This window comes from Pongo abelii, chromosome 12 (genome assembly GCF_028885655.2).
Source record: "Pongo abelii isolate AG06213 chromosome 12, NHGRI_mPonAbe1-v2.0_pri, whole genome shotgun sequence".
Lineage (NCBI taxonomy): Eukaryota > Metazoa > Chordata > Mammalia > Primates > Hominidae > Pongo > Pongo abelii.
Window position 1 is genome coordinate 99100445 of NC_071997.2, and position 23720 is coordinate 99124164.

Genomic DNA, 23720 nt, shown 5'->3' on the forward strand with positions numbered 1-23720 from the left:
AGAAACCAGCCTAACCAACAGGGAAAAACCCCAACTCTACTAAAAATAGAAAATTAGACAGATGTTGTGGTTCATGCCTCTAATTACAGCTACTTGGGAGGCTGAGGCAGGAGAATCACTTGAACCCGGGAGGCGGAGGTTGCAGTGAGCCAAGATCGCACCATTGCACTCCACCCTGGGCAACAAGAGTGAAACTCCATCTCAAAAAAAAACAAACAAAGAAAAAAACCAATCTTAGGTTCTACAATAGTGATGTTATCTGTAAGAACAATTGGGGAAGTCACAAATCTTGTGACCTCCTGCCACAACTCCTGAGCATTTAGGGATTATAGAAACTACACCTACATTGAATGTGTCAATCAAATTAAAACTAAAATACATATAACTGTTGAAGAAATGGTTTTCTAGAAAAAAAATAAAGTAAAATATTTTATAATCTTTTTTTTTTTTTTTTTTGAGACAGGGTCTCACTCTGTTACCCAGGCTGGAGTGCAGTGGTGTGATCATAGCTCACTGCAGCCTTGAACTCCTGGACTCAAGCAATCCTCCTACCTCAGCCTCCCAGGTAATTGGAACTACAGGCATGCACCACCATATCCAGCTAATTTGTGTTATTTTTTGTAGAGATGGGGTCTCACTATGTTGCCCAGGCTGGTCTCAAGCTCCTGGGTTCAAGCAATCCTCCCACCTCGGCCTCCTAAATTGCTGAGATTACAGGCATGAGCCACTGTGCCTGGCCAGGTTTTATATCTTTTTAATGAGAAAAAGAATTACAGGTCAATGAGATGCTTAAGACAGAGTTTGAATCTCTTCCGTTTTTCCTGAGTCTGATATAACAATCAACATCCTTTATAGTCAGTACTTCTGGGAGAAACCTAAAAAAGAAGCAGGAAGAGAGGATATTTAGAATTTATTTCTTAAGATATAATAAGAACAAGAGCAATACATAGAGCAGTCTCTATGTGTATTTGCATAGAGACATATGGCTCATCAGCTGAAAGAAACTCAGACAATATAACAAACTTTCCTTGCATTTCTCAAGGTACATGATAGAAAATCCACTCATAACTCAAAACAAAATTTCTTAAATCCTTTTTCTTTTTTTATTCTTCCCAATTTTTTCACACCTCCCCACCAAGAAAACTGTCTCTCTCCAGCAGCTAGCTAGGTACGCCCCCTCTACACATCTTCATCGCTTCCTCCCACTCATCTCTTAGTTTCCCAACTTAAGTATTTTCCCTTTCCTCTAATCTTTCTTGTCTTATACCTATCCACTAGTTTTTCAAATTCCAGATTCTTTTTTTTTTAGACACAGGGTCTCACTATGTTGCTCAGGCTGGTCTCAAACTCCTGGGCTCAAGTGATCCTCCCACCTTAGCTTCCCAATGTGCTGGGATTACAGGTGTGTGCCATCACACCCAGCCCCAGATATTTTAAAATCCTGGAATCACGCTGGTAGAAACAGAACTCTCCTTAGACGCTAAAAAGAGTAGAGAATCTGTGTAAATGAATATAAAATTACCTTTAGTTAGTAAAAGGGTGGGAGAACTCATTCTTTATGAATAAATCTTGTTTCCACCACATTCATTCATATAGTGTGTAGCTGAATGGGAACTCATCCACACCATATGCCCACTGACTTCTAAGTCTGGAGGGAGGCAAAGCAACTCAGATTCAGAGTTCTCTGTCTCCTCCATAAAAGTAAACTGCCTCTAACGTATCTCTTCCACAGCATATATAGCACCAAGAATACTCTAAGGAAGTCCCTTCAATGTTTCCAGCAAAAGTCAAAATAGAGGATGACTTCTGGAATGCCAGTGGGGTGAGGATTTTGTCAGGACTACTCCCCCTAAAAACCAAACATTATAAGCATGCAACAATTTAATGTCTCTTCAAATTTCCCTAAGGAAGGGCATACAGCAAATGAAGAAATATACTAAATATTGGTAAGAACAGCAAGAATCTATGGCATTTAACCCATGACCCACTCCCTCCCTCACCCCCTGAGCTCAACTTAAGGAAAGTTTCAATCTGGGTAGGTGAGGCTAAGAACACAGGGCTCCCCGTCTCTCCAGTTCCCAGTCAGAAGCTGTGAAATCTTGCCAGGAGAGTCATGTTGCTAGCATTGCTCATCCCCCAACTTCGAGCTTCCTGTGGCAGAGGCTAAATTCTAGGTGAATATAGCCAAGACAGTGAGGGCTCCCTGCCTCCACCCAGCTTCCACACAAAGAGTGGAGGGTCTACCCCAGTCTGGTATAGCAGGCCAAAAACACTGGAGGCCTAATAACCCTCACTGATATGGTTTGGCTGTATCACCACCCAAATTTCACCTTGAATTGTAATAATACCCAAGTGTCAAGGAGAGGGCCAGGTGAGATAACTGAATCATGGGGGCAGTTTCCCCCATACCGTTCTCATGGTACTAAATAAGTCTTAGAAGATCTGACGGTTTTACAAATGGGAGTTCCCCTGCATAAGGGTGGCACCAGTCTGGGGTTGGACAGGTAGTTGCTGGGTAGGTGTCCTTGAAGAATTATTACTTTGTGTTTAAGATTATCATGACCTCTATATAAGGTTGTGGTTTTTGCAGAGTCTTTTGTAATAGTTTTTATCAAGCATTTATGCAGGAGAACCGTCCCTTCATGGCGTTCCTCAGCTCTATTTGTCAGATTGTTTGTTTTGTTTTTTTAACACAAGGGATTCATTCCATTTTTATTCTAATAAACTTCACATGTAACTCATACACAGGAAAAAAAAAGGCAGGCAACAAAAAAATGCCTGTGACAGAATTCAGATATAATAGATAAGGACTTCATATAAGCCATTATAAATATGTTCAAAGAACTAAAGAAAACTATGCTTCAACCAGTAATGGAAGGTATGATGGCACTGTCTCATGAAATAAAAAATATCAATAAAGAGATATAAATTATTTTTAAAGGACCAAATGGAACATTTGGAGTTGAAGAATGCAATAACTGAAATAAAAAATTCACCAGCAAAGCTCCACGATAGATCCAAACTAGCAGAAGAAACAGTGACTGTGTAGATAGATTAATAGAGATGTTGCAGTCAAAAAAAAGAGAGAGATTAAATCATGGTGAAAAATGAACAGAGCCTCAGAGAAATACAGGACATTATTAAGAGCAACAAATACACATAATGAGAGTGCCAGAGGAGAACAGAAAGAAAAAGGAGCAGAAAAAATATGTGAAGAAATAATGGCTGAAAACTTCTCAAAATTGATAAAAAACATAAATCTACATATCCAAAAAGTTCAAAACCTCCAACAATAAATGCAAAGAATAAATGCAAAGAGATGTACTTCATAGTAAAATGTTGACTGCCAGAGATAAAGGGTACATCTTGAAAGCAGAAAGAAAAAACTACTTATAAAGCAGTGCTCTCCAACGTTTTCAGCACCAGAGACCAGTTTCATGGAAGACAGTTTTTCCACAGACTGGGAGTGGGGGTTGGGGGTGGGAGTGGCAGGGGTGGTTTTGGGATAAAACTGTTCCACCTCCAATCATCAGGCATTAGATTCTCATAAGGAGTGGTAACCTAGATCCCTCACATGTGTGGTGCACAATAGGGCTGGTGCTCCAATAAGAATCTAATGCCACCACTGATCTGACAGGAGGTGAAGCTCAGGTGGTCATGCTTACTCACCTGTCACTCACTTCCTGCTGTGCAGCCTGATTCTTAACGGGCCATGGATGGGTACTGGTTGGCTACCCAGGGGTTGAGGATCCCTGTTATAAAGTACAAGGGAACCCTAATAAGATTAACAGCTGACTTGTCATCAGAAACAATGGAGGCCAGAAGCAATCACGTGATTCATTTAAATTGCTGAAAGAGTAAAACTTTTAATAAGGATCATATATTCCACAAAACCATCTTTTAAAAATAAAGGCAAAAGAGGCCAGGCATGGTGGCTCACGCCTGTAATCCCAGCACTTTGGGAGGCTGAGGCAGGCGGATCACCTGAGGTCAGGAGTTCGAGACCAGCCTGACCAACATGGAGAAACCCTATCTCTACTAAAAATACAAAAAAATTAGCCAGGTGTGGTGGCACATGCCTGTATTCCCAGCTACTTGGGAGGCTGAGGCAGGAGAATCGCTTGAACCCGGGAGGTGGAGCTTGCAGTGAGCCAAGATTGCATGCCATTGCACTCCAGCCTGGGTAACAAGGGCGAAACTCCATCTCAAAAAATAAATAAATAAATAAAACAAAAAATAAATAAATAAAGGCAAAAGAAAGACATTCCGAAGAAAACAAAAACTGAAATAACTTGTTGCTAGTAGACTAACTTTACAAGAAACACTAAAGGAAGCTCTTCAGGCTGAAAGCAAGTGATCTCAGACAATAATTAGAATGCACAGAAATAAAGAGCACCAGTAAAGGTAATTATGTAATTATAGAAGATAGCAAAAATGCATTTTTTCTCCTTTCATCTCTTAACTCATTGGAAAAACAAATGTACAAAACAGTATGTATCTTTTTGCATAATCAGGCCTACAACATATGCCAATGTAAAGTGTCTTAAAATAACAGAACAAAGGAGGGGATGGAAGAGAAGCTGTATTGGAAAAAAGGAAATAATACCAGATGGTAACTTGAATCAACAGGAACAAAGAAAGAGACCAGAAATGGTAAGTAAGAAAGATAATATAACACCATTTATAAATATATTGTTGCTCTCCTTTATTCTAGCAGCTTCTTTAAAATGCATAAAATTATACAAAGTAATAATTATAACAATGTATTCTTGGTCTTGTAACATATAACTAGAATATGTATAACAATAATACCACAAATAAGAATGACTAGAAATATATAGGAGTAATGTTTCAATATCTCACTGGACTTAAGTTAGTGTAAATCTAAAGTACAATTGACCCTTGAACAACACAGTTTTGAACCGCACAGGTCAACTTATATGTGGATTTTCCTACACCTCTGCTTCCTCCACTTCCAACCTGAAGACAACAAGAATGAAGACCTTTATGATGATCCACTCAATGAATAGCAAATATATCTTCTCTTCCCTATGATTTTCTTAATATAATTTTCTTTCACCTAGCTTACTTTAAGAATACAGTATATAATAAATGTAACATAGAAAATATACGTTAATTGACTGTTTATGTTATCCATAAAGCTTCAGTTCAGCAGTAAGCTCTTAGTTGAATCTGGGGGGAGTCAAAAGTTATACATGGATTTTCAACTGCATTGTGGGGGTGGTTCCCCAAACCCCACATCATTCAAGGTCAACTGTAGATACCATTAAGTTATGATGTGCATGGTAAGCCCTAGAGCAACCACTGAGAAAATAAATGTAGTGAAAAAAATCATTAAAGGAATTAAGTTTTTCCACTAGAAAATATTCACTTAGTACAAATGAAAGAAACAAAGGGTAGAAGAACAAAAGAGACATGAGACATATAGAAAACAAAAAGTTAAACGACAGACATTAATTTAACTGTATCAATAATAACATTAAATGTAAATGATGAAACAATCCAACTAAAAAACAGAAATTATCACACTGGATTAAAAAAATAAGATCCTATCGTATGCTGTCTACAGATGCAAACTTTTGAATGAAAGATACAAATGGGTTGAAAATAAAAAGATAAAAAGGATATATCATGGAAAGGGCATGTAAAAACTCTTGAACACGGCCGGGTGTGGTGGCTCACACCTGTAATCCCAGCATTTTGGAAGGCTGAGGTGGGCAGATCACTTGAGGCCAGGAGTTCCAGACCAGCCTAGCCAACATGGTGAAACCCTGTCTCTACTAAAAATACAAACAAATCAGCCAGGCATGGCAGTGCATGCCTGTAGTCCCAGCTACTCAGGAGGCTGAGGTGAGAGGATCGCTTGAGCCCAGGAGACAGAGGTTGCAGTGAGCCAAGATTTCTCCACTGCACTCCAGCCTGGGCAACAGAGCGAGACTCTGTCTCAAAAACAACAACAACAACAACAAAAAACAACTTTTGAACAAGGAGATTGGATGAGTTTCACAGGGAGGTGCTGGGGGTGGCCTGGAGTTCCAGAGAACTCCAGGTGCTGGGGGTGCTGGGGGTTCCAGAGAACATGGAAACTCTGTTCCTCTCTCCTACACCTTGCATCTCTTCCATCTGATTGGTCCTGAGTTGTATCCTTTATAATAAACCAGTCAATGTAAGCAAAGCATTTCTCTGAGTTCAGTAAATGTAAAGCATTTCCCTAAGCCATTCTATCAAACACAGAAGTGGGTCATGGGAGCCCTTAATTCATAGCTAGTAAGCCCTCAAGTTGTGGAATCTGATGCTAACTCCAAGTATATAGAGTCAGAATTAAATTAAATTGTAAGACACTCAACTGATGTTCAGAGAGTTGGAGAATTACTTGGTGCAGAAAAAAAATTCACCCATCTGGTACCCAAAGTGTTGGCTGAAAGGGTAGAGAAACAGAGTGTATTTTGAGCAAAAACAAGTGGAGACAATTGGAGACAACTGGAGACAAATACTGCACCTTCAGCACTACATAGAACAATTATGCAGAAGATGAACAAGAAAACAGAAGATTTGAACAACACTGTAAACCAACTAGACCTGAGAGACATCTATTCAACACTTCACCCCAAAACAGCAGAATACACATTCTCCTGAAACACAGAACATTCTCCAGAGGAGACCATATGTTAGGCTATAAAACACATTCCAATAAATTGAATAGGACTAGAATCATATATGTTATCAGATCACAATGGAATGAAATTAGAAGTTAGTAACAGAAAAAAAAAATGGCAAATTTATAAATATGTGAAAATTACACAACATACTAGTAAATAATCAGTGAGACGAAGAAGAAACCACAAGCAAAATTAGATAATAAAATGAATGAATAAAAAGACACAATGCACCAAAACTAATGCAATGCAGCTAAATCAATTGTAGGAGCCAAGGGAAAAACTTTCCTTTCACCCTCTGAAGTTTTGCTGAAAAGTCAACTCGCAAAAGGCAGATTAATTAGAGAAAACGCATACAAATGTATTAACATGTTTACAGAAAGAACCACGGAGTGATCACCCATCCACTAACGGGGTTCAGAAGCTTATATACCATTTTGAGGTTACAGAAAGAATGGGGCTTGGATCCTGGCAAAACAGATTATGCGAGAGAGGAGAAAAAGAATTCTGTTGAGGGGCAACAAAGAGGAACAGAGATTAACTGGTACATAATTCTCTTCGGATTTGAATGACCCTGGGAGAAAGACATTATCTTGTGAAAGGGTCTGTTCAGATCTTGCTTCATGCTTGGTCTTACAGGGAGAAGAAAAAACTAGTTTTTCGTTTGTTTGTTTGTTTGTTTGTGTGTTTGATATGGGGTCTCACTCTGTCACCCAGGCTACATTGCAGTTGCATGAACACGGCTAACTGCAGCCTTGGCCCTCTGAACTCAAGTGATCCTCCCTCCTCAGCCTCCCAAGTAGGTGAGACCACAGGTGTGCACCACCACACTTGCCTAATTTTAAAACTTTTTTTGTAGAGACAGGGTCTCACTATGTTGCTTGGGCTGGTCTTGAACTCCTGGGCTCTAACAATCCTCTCACTTTAGCCTCCCAAAGTGTTGGGATTACAGGTGTGAGCCACCACACCCAGCCAAAACCATTGTTTTTGTTGTCGTTGGTCAGGACTTGGGGCAGATAAAGGAGCTTCGGAGAAGAACTTCCTCAAGGCTTTGTGAGAGTAGGTGGTAGGGGGAGGTCAGAGAGAACATAAGACTTCTTCTTCAGTTCAGTATGTCAAAGCACCACATTTTGGGGCATCAGTTTTTGAGCCCCAACACAATACTCAAAGGGAAATTTTAAGCTGTAGACATCCATATTAACAGAGAAGAATAATAACCCGAACTTGCAGCTTAAGACACTGGAAGAAGGTCGGGCATGGTGGCTCTCGCCTGTAATCCCAGCACTTTGGGAGGCCAAGACAAGTGGATCACCTAAGGTCAGGAGTTTGAAACGAGCCTGGTCAATATGGTGAAACCCCGTCTGTACTAAAAATACAAAAATTAGCTGGGTGTAGTGGCACATGCCTATAGTCCCAGCTACTTGGGAGGCTGAGGCAGGAGAACAGCTTGAACCTGGCAGTGAGCTGAGATTGCACCACGGCACTCCAGCCTGGGCAACACAGTGAGACTCCATCTCAAAAATAAATAAATAAATAAAATTTAAAAAACACTTGGAAGAAGAAGAACAAATTAAATTGGGAGCAAACAGAAGAAAGAAAATACTAAAGGTGAGGGCAAAAAAAAAAAAAAAAAAAAGAAAAGAAAACAACAGAGAAAATCAAAAAAGCCAAAAATTGGTTCTTTGAAAAGATAAAGAAAATGAAATTTTAGATGCACTGACCAAAAATTAAGAGAGAGGAAACACTCAAAATTTTAAAATCAATAATAAAAGAGGGAACATAACGATCACCTTATGGAAATCGTAAGAGTTACAGGTGACTACCATAAACAACAGTATGCCAACAAATTAGATAACACAGAAGAAATAAAATTTTCTTTTTTATATATACATTTTTTGTAGAGACAGGGTCTCACTATGCCACCCAGGCTGGTCTCAAACTCCTGGCCTCAAGCAACCCTCCTGCTTCAGCTTCCCAAGCACCGCGATTATGAAAAAATTCTTAAAAAGACACAGGTTGTTGCAGCCGGACACAGTGGCTCATGCCTGTAATCCCAGCACTTTGGGAGGCCAAGGTGGGCGGATCACTTGAGGTCAGGAGTTCTAGACCAGCCTGACGAACATGGTGAAACCCCATCTGTACTAAAAATACAAAAATTAGCCGGGTGTTGTGATGGGCACCTGTCATCCCAGCTACTCTGGAGGCTGAGGGATGAGAATCACTTGAACCCAGGAGGTGGAGATTGCAGTGAGCTGAGATTGTGCTCTGAAGCACAAATCCCATTCTGCCTGGAGGCCAGGACCCAGTCTTTTGCATGAAGCGTTGGTCAGTCGTCGTCTGTGTGCTGTCTGCAGGAGGAAGTAGGGGCTAAGTGGACCAAAGCAATGCTCTGCCAAGCCCATGTTCTGGAGAAAGGGGGTAGCAGTGAGCACTAAGCAGCCAGCACTCACTGTAGCAGGGAATGGGCGTGCATGGTTAAAGGGTACTGCACTATTTGTTCAGGAATTAATATCTCTTAAGAAATGGCTGCCACTCTTTCAGTGATTACGTACCAAGCACTGTACTCAAAAATGGGCTTAGATTTTCTCATTTAATCCCCACAGCACCATGGAGAGATAGACAACTTTTTTCCTCCTTTTGCAGATGAAGAAACTAAAGCTAAGTAACATTAAATAATGTTTGAAATTACAGATAATAGGCCAGGTGAGATGGTTCACACCTGTAATCCCAGCACTTTGGGAGGCCGAGATGGGAGGATCACCTGAGGTCAGGAGTTCAAGACCACCCTGGCCAACGTGGTGAAACTGAGTCTCTACTAAAAATACAAAAATTAGCTGAGTGCAGTGGCAGGCGTCTGTAATCCCAGCTACTTGGGAGGCTGAGGCAGGAGAATCACTTGAACCTGGGAGGCAGAGATTGCAGTGAACTGAGATCATACCACTGCACTCCAGGCCTGGGAGACAAAGTGAGACTCCATCTCAGAAAAAAAAGAAATTACAGATAAAAAGAAGCAGAGCCTGGATGAGAATCTAAGGTGATTTACTCTAATGTCCAAGCTGTGAATCACCATTTGGTCATTATAATGAGTCTATAAGTTTTATATCCCCAATCTACAAATAAGGTTTTATCAGATCCATTAATGTACCTGTACTTATGTAACTGGTATGTACTAGACATTGATGACACACAGATCATTAAAATGGCATGATAAAACATATGTTACACATGACCCATTTCACTGAGTGACAGAGCAAGATCCTGTATCAAAAAAAAAAAAAAAAAAAAAAGAAGAAAAATTCACAGAGTTCTAAAAGAAACATAGATGAAAGATATGGGTTGGGTTGGTACCAGTAAGGATGATTTCAGCTGCAAATAATAGAAAACCTAATTGTAGCTGGCTTCAACAATAATTGAATTATTGATTCAATTATTCAATTGATTTATTGTCTTACATATCAAGTAGTCTTGAGGAATGACATTTCCAGGGCGATTAAGTCAGTAACTCAATGTTAGTTTCAAAGTTCCAATTATTTCCATCTTTCTGTTCTTCCATTTCAGCCCTTTGGCCTTTCTCTTAGGCGTGTCCCCTCATGATCACAAGAGGGCTGCCATAGCTCTGCATGTCACTTCCTCACCAATAACATCCACAAACTAGAAAAGAGATATTTTTCTTAGCCTCCCTCAAAAAGAAAAAAAGACGCATTTAATCAGTGCCATGATCAGACTGTTACATTTAGCAATCAACAGCATGGATGCAAATTAAAAAAAAATCTACATTAAAACCCTTTGTTGGAATGCTTTACACTTTCCACAGAATAGAAACTAAAATAACCTGTTATACAATTAGTCACAAATACAGTCCTCAAGTTTTTTGCCCATACACATGAGTATTTGTCTAAAACATGTCTTCTTTGTAGCAGCTAGGTCCTGCCACCACTGCATTTGGCTGAGTTCACAATCTGTTGTAACCCGTAGCTTCCCTGTCACTTCTCTAGCTCTCCTCTCCTGCTAAGCTTTGTTTCCCAGCAGTAATTAAAATTTTCTGACACTGCCATAGCTACTACTGCTACTAGAATGGCCATATCCACCTTGGTTTCGTGGTTTGGCACGTTATTGGCCTCCACCACCATAGGGGCCAGAGCTTCTGCTTGCAAAGTTTCCTCCCTTCATGGGTCCAAAATTTGAAGACTGATTGTTATAATTGCCAAATCACTGTAGGTTTTACCACCTCCAAAATTGCTTCCATCATTACCAAATTCATTATAGCCATCCCCACTGCTGCCATATCCAACACCACCACGGCTGCCACTAAAGCCACCACAACCACGGAAGTTTCCTACATGACCAAATTTGTCATTCCCACCAAAACCACCTCCACAACCACCACAAAAGTTTCCAAAACCACTTTGACCTCTTTGGCTGGATGAAGCACTAGCCATCTCTTGCTTTGACAGGGCTTTCCTAACTTTACAGCTGTGGCCATTCATAGTATGGTATTTTTGAATGCCAATCTTATCTACAGACTCATGGTTGTCAAAGGTTGCAAAGGCAAAGCCCCTTTTCTTGCCACTGCCTCGGTCCGTCATGATTTCAATCACTTCAATTTTTCCATACTACTCAAAATAATTTCTTAGGTGATTTCTTCAGTGTCTTCTTTAATGCCACCAGCATATATCTTTTTCACAGTTAAGTGGGCACCTGGTCTTTGAGAATCTTCTCTTGAGACAGCTCTTTGGTTCCACAACTCTTCCATCCATCTTGTGTGGCCTTGCATTTATGGCTGCATCCACCTCCTCCACAGTGGCATATGTGACAAACCCAAAGCCCCTGGAGCACTTGGTGTTTGGATCTCTCATGACCACACAGTCCATGAGCATTCCCCTTTCTCAAAATGGCTCCTCAGGCTCTCATCAGTTGTTTCAAAGCTCAGCTCTCCAATGAAGAGCTTCTGTAGCTGTTCGGGCTCTGTTGGAGACTCTGACTTTGACATGACGGCAGTGGGAAGAGAGATTTTAATGATGCTTCCTCGGTGGCGTCCACAGGCAGAAAGCTAAGCTTCCTTTTTAAGGTAAGAAACACTTTCCCAGAACCTCCCAGCAGATTTCCCTTGTGTTAGTAATTAGAATTACATCACATGATTATTTCTAACACAGTCACTGGCAAGGGAAACAGAATTATTACAATTGGCTTAAATCAGTCAAGATTCAACCCCTAGGTCCAGGAAGAGGCCCCTGCCATCTCTGATGCATGGCACCGCTAAAAATATCAGAGTATTGTTAAGTGGAAAGAAGAGAGGGTATGGGGAGGCAGCTGAGGTCTGCCATGGTGTGAAACAAGGAAGAGGTCCTAGATAAGGCAATCCTTGAGCTAAATTTTAACATGCTAGTAGAGACATGCCAGATTAAGTGAACATAGGAAGGAGTGGCTTGAAGAGCAGGCAGGGCAGAGAAAGGGGCATTCTAGACAAGGAGACAACATGAACAGAAGCATAAAGGCTAAGGAGAGAGTGAAAAACTATAAGCTATTTGCTGAGTTATCAAATGATAAAAGATGAGATTATTGAGCTAGCAAGTAGAATCAACTAGGTTTGTCTGTCTGCAAGCACAGTTGTATGAAACTAGAAGAGATGGGTCAAACCTTCTTTGGATTTCTGTCAGACAGATTTTCAACAAATGGCCAGTTTCCCTAAGAGATCAAAATGAAAAATTAAAAAACTCACAAGTTCAGATAATAGCTTTAAACCAACCCTCCTGTTTTTCCAAAGCACCTCCTTTTACCCATCTAGTAGCCAAATTTCCACATTCTCCCTCTCTTTCTCTCCTTTAGGCGCACAGGTCTGCAAGACAGGGGCCAGATCTTTCAATAACCTGTGGACACTGGACTGACCACTTCATGGAGTGGCTTGGGATAAAGTGGAAGGCCTTGCCATAAGACATCCCATTATGTGTGAGCCTCTTTTCCTTGAAAGCTTTTTTGATGTAAGCTTTCCTGGCATACCTGTATGTTCTCTTACTTTCACTGAATATTTTTGACTGGGAAATTGGAAATAGCTTAGAGAAATTGAAAAGGGAGACATGAGGCTGCCTACTAGTAGAATCAAGGCCCTTTCCTAATCGACTTTCTCCTCCTACTGGGCAACCTTTGGATTCATGGTGCTCTTACGGAATCATACCTGCCCTAAAATTCATGACTTCAAGAGTGATCTCCAACTGCCCTCCCCACAACACCTATGTAACCTAATAATTTGGGCTTTGACTGTAATCACAAATTCTCTCCCTCTATTGGGACCCACTATGGTCTGAATGTGTCTCCAAAAATTCATGTTGAAACTTCATTGACAAAAGAGGTGGGGCTGGCCAGGCATGGTGGCTCACGCCTGTAATCCCAACACTTTGGGAGGATGAGGTGGGCGGATCACTTGAGGTCAGGAATTCAAGACCAGCCTGGCCAACATGACAAAACCCCGTCTCCACTAAAAATACAAAAATTAGCCAGGGGTTGTGTGGATGCCTGTAATTCCAGCTACTCGGGGGGCTGAGGCAGGAGAATCACTTGAACTTGGGAGGCGGAGGTTGCAGTGAGCCGATATGGTGTCACTGCACTCCAGCCTGGGTGACAGAGCAAGACTCCGTCTAAAAAACAAAAAAAAAGAAAGAAAAAAGAAAAGAGGTGGGGCCTCTAGGGGGTGATTAAGGCATGACAGCAGAGCCCTCATGGATCATATTAGGGCCCTTATTTTAAAAAACTTGAGGAAGTGGATTTGCTGTCTTCCATTCTTTCACCATGTAAGGACACCTAGGCAGGGTCATCTATGAGGAATGAGCCCTCACCAGACACCAAACCTGGTAGTTCCTTGATCAGCCTCCAGGACTGTGAGAAAATAAATTTCTGTTCTTTGTAAATTACCCAGTCTCAGGCATTTCGTTCTAGAAGCACAAATGGACTAACACAGGACCCTAGCTATGAACACCATTCCATAAACCGCCTGATAGCAAACTACATGATTCTTACATCAGGATCTATGAAGACAGAGTGCAGTTAGGGTCCACAAATGCATATCCTCTGTGTTCCTGCTCCTGAACCTAGGGAGGAGTCGCTAACCAACTGTAGATGGTGAAAGATCTGTTTAATATTGAGTCTACGTGTCACCTTATCATCTTATATAGGTTCAATGCGCCACAAAGCCAAAAACTATTTATCAGACATGGTATGAAAAAGATCAATTTTCTGTCCTATACTAGTTAGGCAGTCCCATCTGTAGGGATAAAAGGAATGAAGGGTCTGGGAATAGGCCATGTTATTACACAAGGTGCCCGAATAAAAGGAACTTGGTTTATGAAGTGCTGACAAGAAGTGACTGAGTAGCACCAAGACAGAAGAACTCTTTTCTGGTTGGGGTGATCAGGAATCAGTGTTTTGGCTATGGTAAGGATGACTCATCTTGGGATTCTGAACCAAAACGCCATTTACACCAATAATAATAATATGCTGAAACTAGTTAATACTTTATTCCAAGCCACTCCAGGCTTCTAAATAATCGGAAAGATCAATTTTTAAAATTATTTCCAAATTCCCCACAAGAGAAGTAAAAACCTATAATCACTGAAAATTTCTAATTTAATAAGAACAGAAAGCAGATGAAAACACGTTTATAGCTCATGTCTGCCAAAGAGAATTAACTACTATGCACTTTAAAACTCTTTCACTGGGAGATTAGGTGCAATAAAGCCCAGCGCATCTTGTCTCAACCATGAAATAAAATGATCATCTGCTTATCTATCATTTACTTCACACAGAGGGCTCACACCAATAGAACTGAAATTTTATAGAGCTATGAAGGAAGACAAAATCCATAAAACATTCCGTACACTTTTATAGCTTAAAGATGCCTCTCAGAAAAGTGAACCACATATTTACAAACAAGCCTACCTCATTGTCCTTTCTTTCTGCAGACTGCTTTTTTTCACAGTATAGTAATTCCCCAGGTATTCAGAGGTCAGATTCCAGCAGCTCTTTAGGTATCTGAGCATGATAATTGTGGTTGGAATTTCCTTATTAGGAGGAAAATATTCTCAGCAGTGTTGTCTAATGTCTGCTGAGCAGAGGCAGCCCTGAGCTAAGAGTAGGTAAAATTGCCACCCCGAGGGAATCTCTTTGAATCTGCTGTGATTCTGGAGGCTGCCCGATTCAAAACAATAAAAATAAAAATGTTTTAAATTGCCAAACCCCCTACTCACTGAAGCAGGAGAAAAAGAGATAGGACCAGAGATCATAAGCAAGAGTTGGGAGGTTTTTCTTCCCAAACAGACAAGCAGCCTCTCTTCTGGAATCAGCAATCACTTCGGGGCCTTCTTTTGCTGAATCTTTGATCTTTTGGCCTCTGAACTGTGTCTGTTCAATTCGACGGAAATTTATTTAACAACACTATAATCCAGGCATTGGAGAGATAATGAGGCCCCTCAGGAGCTTATTGAGTGGAAGAGAAACAGACAAGCAAACAGATGATTCCAATGCAGCCTATTATGAGTCAAATAGAAGCAGTCACCAGCTGTGGTGGAGGATGGGGATGAGGTTAACCTTGTTAGAGAGTGATGGGGTTGTGGAGATATTATGGAAGGGTTCTCAGAAGAGCTGATGCTTCAACATAATTGAATTGATGTATCATGATTTGTTAAATACTAACATTTCATATCTATTAATGAGATTAAAATATATATAGACTACTTAATTTAAAAAAACATAATGCCTGTTTTCTCATAAAATCATATAAGAAAATACTACCTACAAGAAACCACACACTTTGACCCTATTGTCACCATGGACAGGTCTCTGATTACTTCTTTTATCCCTTCAAAGGATTCCTGCCCTGGAGGGGACAGAGATCAGAAAATGCAATTAGAATAATGTGGGAGATAACATAAAATAAAGTTCCAGGTAACAAGAAGAAAAGAAGGAGAATATACTTTTTCGTGACTTCAGACTTTCCATCTGCAGCAGCATAAGCTGGAGAAATGAAGATGATTTCACTTAAAACCAAGACGAAACATTTGACTATGACATGGAACTGGAAAGCATCTTTGGTTATCTGAAAATGATGAGAAAAGCTAGGGGAATGGCATTAAATTTTATACAAGGGCAAAGGAAAGACTAGCTGCTGACTGGGTACAGTGGCTCATGTCTGTAATTCCATCACTTTGTAAGGCCGAAGTGGGAGGATTGTTTGAGGCCAGGAGTTCCAGATAGGCCTGGTCAACATAATGAGACCCTGTCTTTATTTAAAAATAAAAATTAAAAGAACTAGTGCCACAGAATAATAAAAGGGGAATAGTAAACATGATTAAATTGCCTCATAAACTCCAAAGCAGTGCTTGTTCAACATAAGAAATGCAGGCTAAGTTAAAGAGAAGGAGAAGGTGAAGGAGGGGAAGAGGGAAGAAGAAGGAGGAGGAGGAGGTGGTGGGGGAGGAGGAGGAGGAGCAGAAGGAGAAGAAAGAAGACATAACATAATGACACTATGCTAAGTGAAACAAGCCAGACGCAAAAGGAGAAATAGTGTATAATTCCACTTACGTGAGTATGACGGTTAAGTATTTTGTTTACCTTTTGTTTTTGTACAGACGGGTCTCACTGTTATTGCCCAGGTCTCAAACTCCTGGCCTCAAGCAATCCTTCTGCCTCAGCCTCCTGAGTCACAGGGATTACAGGATGAAGATGATTAATTGTATATGTTGACATCAGTTCTTCCCTGGGTCTCCAACCTGCTGGCCTTGCCATACCTGAAAATAAATGAAGCTCTCTCTCTCTCAATCAATCTCTGTCTCTATATGTGTATGTGTGTGTGTATAATGTATGTGTACACACACATGCACACACACACACACACACACACACATCCTATTGGTTCTGTTTCTCTAGAAAACCCTAACTACTCTAATGAGGTACCTAGAGTGGCCTAAATCAAGGAGACAGAATGTTAAATAGTGATTGCCAATGGTTAGGGGAAGGGGGAATACAGAGTTATTGTTTAATGGTCAGAGTTTCAGTTTCGCAAAATGAAAAGAGTTCTGGGGATGCATAGTAGTGATGGCAGCACAACAATATTAATGTACTTAATGCCACTGAACTGTACACTTAAAAATGGTTGAGGCAGTAAATTTTATATTACATGCATTTTACCACAATTTAAAAAACAAACAAACAAAAGACACACACACACACACAAAAAAAAAAAAAAAAAAAAAAACAGGTGAGAGGACATTGTTACACTTAGGTACATAAAGCCAGAGACTGGAAAAGACTACCAAAAGCAGAACAGGGAATGAGAAAAGACCCACAACCCAGTCATATAATTATGAAATTCCAGAACACCAAGGTTACAGATGAGGGTATGAAAGCTTTCAGAAAGAAAAAAACATAAACATGTAAAAGGTCATTTATAAAGGTTTGAGAAAACAGAGAAACAGAGAGACTTAGTATCCATGAAACACGGATCCAAAGGTGTGACAAAAAATACTCCCAGAGGATGGCTGTACAACAGGCTGAGAATGCCCACTTTCACCACTGTTATTCAACAAAGTACCAGAAGTCCTAGCTAGAGCAATCAGACAAGAGAAAGAAAGAAAGGGCATCCAAACTGGAAAGGAAGAAGTCAAATGATCCTTGTTTACAAAGAACATAATCTTATGTTTGGAAAAACCTAAGGACTCCACAAAAACACTCAGAACTGATAATAAATTCAGTAAAGTTACAAGATACAAAATCAACATTTAAAAATCCATATCATTTCTATATGCCAACAGTGAACGATCTGAAAAAGAATCAAAAAAGCGATCTTATTTATAATAACCACAAATAAAATTAATACCTAGGAAGCAAGCAAAGAAATGAAAGACTTCTACAATGAAATTCATAAAACATTGATGAAAGAAATTGAAGAGGACACAAAAAAATGAAAGATATTCTATGTTCATGGATTGGAAGAATCAATATTGTTAAAATGTCCATACCACCCAAAGCAATCTACAGATTCAATATAATCCCTATCAAAATGCCAATGACATTCTCCACAGAAATAGAAAAAACAATCCTAAACTCTAGCCAGCGACCCGCCTGTCTCCTTCCAGCACTTCCCGCCCCCTCCCATATCATTTTTACCACAAAAAAAAATGCAAAAAGAAAATGTGCACAAATTCAGATTACTATTATAACATATGAATACAATAATCTAATTTTTAAAAGCATATCATAAAAGGAAATTACACAGAAACCACTCTAACAGTAGTATACATGTAGTGAAACTTAAGCAAGTAGAGCTAGTATGGAATTACGGAAAAAACACAGACATGGGGAGTTCTGGTTCCAGCTTTGAGTCTGCATCTGAGTGATCTTGGACATGTCAATGACCTCTTATGGGTTCCATTTTCTTCCACTGAATCACTAAGGAGTTGTGCTTGATCAGCACTTGCCCAAGAATGATGAAAAGTGAGCCCCACAAAATTATATATTGGGGGGAAAAATGAATTTGTGGTCCAATCATCTTGGGAAGCAAAACATTGCCTCTTGGACACCGCAATCTATATTAGCATTTTAAATGCTATATGGATATGTGAAATTTTATAATAAATAAAACTTTATGTGTGTTTAACCTGCATCATAAATCTATTGGGCCAGGTTTTCTCCTCTTCATTTTTTTCCTTTGAACCAATTGGCAGTTCTCTGAATCATTGTTTTGTGGAAAACATAGGTTATTAGTCTGTTCTAGCACTGCTATAAAGTTCCTGAAACTGGGTAATTTATTTTAAAAAAAAAGGTTTAATTGGTTCACCATTCTGTGGGCTGTACAGGCTTCTGCTTCTGGGGAGGCCTTAAGAAACTTACAATCATGGCAGAAGGCAAAAAAGGGGAAGCTGGTATGTCTAATATGGGAGGAGCGAGAGGAAAACAGAGTGAAGGGGAAGGTGCTACACACTTTCAAATAACCAGGTCTCATGAGTACTCTAACACAGGACAGCACTAGAGGGATGGTGCTTAAGCATTAGACACCACCCCCCGATTCAATCACCTCCCAGGCACCTCTTTCAACACTGGGGATTACAATTCAACATGAGATTTGGGTGGGGACAGAGAGCCAAAGCATATCAATAGAGAAACACTAACCTAAAATAATTTCTAAGATAAACATTCTAAGATTCTTTCATTATACAAGACTCCACAGCAATACCCATACAATGGCCTTTGGATCAAACAGTGATAGATTTCGGAAATGAATATATTTACATCATTTATTTCCATGATTCCTTTTTTCAGTGCTATGAAATAACTTTGCAAGAAGTCATTTAATATTAGATTATGAATGTCATTTCAGAAATAAAATTCTCATAAAATGAAATGATAGTTTCAAGGCACAGCTTGGATCTGGAATTATTTCCACTTAGAAATAATTCTAAAATAGAATTATTATATCTACAAATTTTTCTATGACATAAACTACATAACAGATAAATGTCTTCTTATCTTCTTATAAAATGAATAAACACACACACAGAGACACTGACTCAACCCACCCTTACTAAGCAAATAGCAAATCTTCCTCTTTTGACAGAAGCAAATCTGGACAAGGAAAACGTAATGTATTATTTCATAACTATAAACTAATTTTCTTATGAATTTATGAAAAGAGCTGGTGAGAGCCTCTTTATGTCAATGCCACAACACGGAAAACACTTCTCCTTAGGAGCAGAGAAGAAAGAACCTGATAAAATGCAGTTGATAAGAACTGTCCATCATACATCATACACAGCTGAGAGGAGCTCTCGCTTTAACGCCCTGGCAAACTGTGGGAGCAGATGCTGTCATTGGCTCACGGGAGTCATCGAGGAAACATTAATATAAAAGAGCAGTTTTGCAGGAATGTTTAGAGGCCTTGTTGTAGCAGAGGAAGAATGGGTCTTCAAAGCATATCTACCAAGATAAGACACGAGGGAGAAGTCTGAATTTATAACAGTCATCAGCCGTAGAAGAAGCCGGAGACCTTGACATCGTTAGCAACAACTCTGTGTAGATTTTTCCTCTGTGGGAGGTATTTATAGGTGAATTTTCAGTCATTATTCCCAGTTCTTCCAATTAAGGTTACATGAAAAATCTAACCTGCCAGTATTAACATTCTGTGGAGGCTTGTCTTCCTGAAATCAGCACCATAGCCAAGGTAGAAAAAAAAGTATTTCTGTCTAGGCCAATTTAAAAATAAATTGCCATCTGCCACCAGCAGGGAAACTTCACTGGCCATGTAACAAAGACACTATTCCAAGGCCATTGTTGAGTATCTGCTGCAGTATAGAATTTAAAAACTAAGTGTCCCCATAGGCTATGAACTCATAGTTATTTAAACAAAATACAGATATTTTCTACTTCATTAGGGCTTAGTCAACTAATCTTTTGTCTTCTCTAGATTCATAGGCACACAATTTACTTCAAAATGATACTTTCTCTAAATTTTATCTTTTTAGTTAAAAATAACAATAACGTAATCCAGTCTTCAGTAGATATTAGAATAAACCAATCTGGGCTGGGCATGGTGGCTCCCGCCTGTAATGCCAGCACCTTGGGAGGCTGAGGTGGGCAGATCATCTGAGGTCAGGTGTACGAGACCAACCTGGCCAACATGGTGAAACCCCATCTCTACCAAAAATACAAAAATTAGTTGGGCGTGGTGGCACAGGCCTGTAGTTCCAGTTACTCAGGAGGCTGAGGTGGGAGAATCACTTGAACCCAGGAGGCAGGGGTTGCAGCAAGCCAAGATCACACCACTGCACTCCAGCCTGGGCAACAGAGTGAGACTCCATCTCAAAAAAAGAAAAAAAAAAAAAAAAAAAGGATAAACCTATCTGATGAGCCATCATGCAGCTACAAACATGTCAAGCAGGAAAGAAAATTGTTAAGATTTTAGCAAGTAAACACTAAAATCTAAAGATCAGAAAAATTTTAAGCATGAAGCCAAGCTTTCTTCATGTGAGTTAATTGCATTTTCCCATCTTATACCAATGTACCACATGGGCTACCAGTCCTCTCTCCCATCCCATGCTAGGAGGCACCATGGAACTGACCAGTGAGAGACACCAGTCAAGGTACATTGACATAAGAATTTATTCCTGCTATTGGCTGAGGCTTCAAAGTAAAGGGAATTCCAAGATCGCAAAGCTCATTTGTCCATGATCTAATTGGAATGAGCATATATGTAGGGTTAAAATTACTTGTGGTTAGCTATCTAGGGAGATTGGGGGTATTTATATTTTTTACATTGAATTTTAAAGTGAATTATATGTCAAAAGAAACAGGAGATAAACTATTTTCTGTATATTTTTAGAATTTGTTGTATTTTATAATGTTCAAATAATTTGGTCCTTTGTGAAGGGGACCAAAATATGACACTTCAAAATATGCCATTGTGTCATAAAAATTATTTTGAGATGAAGGTATTTTAGCTCTGGAAATCCTTTATCTGCCCAAAAGTAGAGCCTCCCAAAAGAACTAATTGTCATAAATCTTCTCTCCAGAAGCAACTCTAATCTCAGAGACTAGGAGTGAGTTTGACACCACATCTAAACAGACGATTGACACAAGATTCAGATCTGCTATCTATTCTCCATAGAGCTCATGTATGCTTCTAAAAAGTTATTTGTTTTCCCATAGTGCCTTTCTATTCCTCCCCTTTATCTATTAAAATGGTATATAAGCCCCAAATTCTAACCACCCCTTTGAGTTATTCAGCACTGAACACTCTCATGTGTATGTACTTTGCAAGAATAAATAAACTTGGTTTTTTTCTCTTGGTAATCTGTCTTTTGTCAGTTTCATTCACAAGCCCCCAGTTACTAACCCTGAGTGAGTAAAGGAAAAGTTTTTTCCTCTTCTATAGTTCTCAGACAGAGGCCTAATTTGTTTTGGTACATGCAGAGCTTTCTACTCAACAATATGAACACAAACAGATCTAAAAACCCGTAACTTCTTTCGTATGGCCAGGCCTCAAACCCTTCCTTCTATTGGCCTTATTATTGGTAATATATGGCCTTCAATAGGTGTTTAGAGTCTCTGATTTAAAAAATTTAAAAAATTCAAAATTATGATAGCTGCCTCTGGTGCCAAAGTTGAGGCACAATTTACCTAGGAATAGATTGTCTTGTTATGTAAGCTATCTCTTGAATGGCAGCTCCTTTAGTGATGCAGGTATAAGGCAAACATACAGCCATTGTCCTGGGAGAAGATGTAACAGAATCCTGTGGGCTTGATAAAGGAACCTCCACCTAAGACCCCTTTGAACACACTACTCGAAAGGAGAAATTGACCACTTTGCTTAAGGATCCCAAGACCCAAAGCGGTGGGGAGAGGTGTGGATACTGAAGCCTCATTTGACCCAGGTGGACCTGGGTGGCTTAGACAGTAGTCCACTAGTTTAAAAAGATGTCATGAGCCTCAAAGTGGGACAACTGCAAGGAAACAGGGAGTTTCAGCTGGTAGCATGGGCTCAACTGAAAGGCAAAGTGTGGAGGTTGACCCTGGTACAGAGTGGAGCTGAGTCTGGAGCCCCTGTAGATCTGCAGCCACACAGTGTCAGGCGAAGGGGTTAAGCATGTAAATGTAACCTTGGAGCCCAACTCCAGGTCATCAGTAGCAGCTTTTGCCAGGATCTGTGCCAGGAAGGGTATCAGTGAAATAATGGACAAGAGTTCATCCAGCTGTCCAAGATATTCAGTAGCGTAACTGAGTGACAGCATCCAAAGCAACCATCAACTATTGGGCTGATTGGACTTCCCACCTTGCACTCTGCCTGATGTGTGGAAGCACTCAAGCTTCAGTCCAAAGATTCTTGGGCAACTGCGAAGAGCAGAAGAAAATCAAAGTGGGAGATATTTAAGTTCTTGCCAAGTACGGTGTGTGGAGATGAAAATATGAAGTGATTTTTCCCCGAAGCTGGTGAAACAGGTCATATCAAATACACAAAGAAAATCATTTAAGTCATTTGAGCTAATAAAAGTATATCTCACAACTGTTTATTTAAATGAGATTGTTAATCATTTTTAAATGATGAAGTCTAGCAGTCATACAACTCCCCCCTCCATTCACACCAGAAGGGGAAAAGGTTAACTGATTTAAGAAAAACAACTCATAAATATATTTTTTCTTTTTAGGAATATACAGATGTAAATTTCAACATTATTATCAGAACAAAAAAAAACAAGTAAGAAAACTAATCAGAATTACATGTTTCTCTTTGAAGGTTATTTTCATGGGATATAGCACCATTTTCTAAAGTCTCTGCAATTTTACAAGTTCTCTTTGTTTAAATTTTGCTTTCAAGGGCAGATTAACATAAGCAAGAAACAAGTTAGAAACAGTTATAAATATTCACAGGAATCTCTTTTATTCCACAGAAAAGCAAGATTAGGAGTCTAATGAATGTTTCTAGTGCTTTATCAAATTAGATTATTCAAATGCTTTCAATGATACAGAAAGCACTCTCACCCAAAAGCTGCAAAACAGAGAAGATCTCTCTTTCTTTTCATCCTGAGCCTCTTTCCTTAAATAGAAATATTTGTACTCACTAGAAATGTAAGCAAAAAGAAGGTTGTAGAGGTCAATTTTGTTGTTAAAAAGGGGGTGAGAAATGAATGAAGTTTTACTTGGTAACAGTGAAAAAAAGGGAATATAGTGTAGGGGAGAAAAAAAAACTTTTCCTCTACCTCCTTAGGTTTAGTAACTGAGATCTGTAAATTAAACTAACAAAATACAAGTTAACAGGAGAAAAGGTATACAAATTTTATTGATGTTAATATTTTTATACGCACAGGGGCTTCACAGAAAAGAAGTGAAAACCCAAAGAAGGAGTTAAGACTCAAGGTTTATATACCATTTTAGCCAAGGGCAATAATTACGGAGAAACGATGAGTCAAAGGAAAAGAGGTTTGGGCTTCCAGGGCCAATAAATGTGGAAAAGTGACTAGGAAATATATGGGGGAGACTAGTGGAAGACAGGGGTTATTTTAGTAA

At 39.6% G+C, this 23720-nt stretch overlaps 1 long non-coding RNA gene across 3 annotated transcripts in view; it reads right to left on the reverse strand.

The window, feature by feature from the left end:
- Positions 1-738: 738 nt before the first annotated feature.
- The window catches only part of LOC129057724 (uncharacterized), a 48676-nt gene continuing 25694 nt past the window's right edge, over positions 739-23720 (reverse strand). For all 3 annotated transcript variants that reach the window (XR_008522459.2, XR_010136315.1, XR_010136314.1), the window contains one exon: positions 739-875. This is a non-coding gene — a long non-coding RNA (uncharacterized LOC129057724). The remainder of the gene's footprint in view (positions 876-23720) is intronic.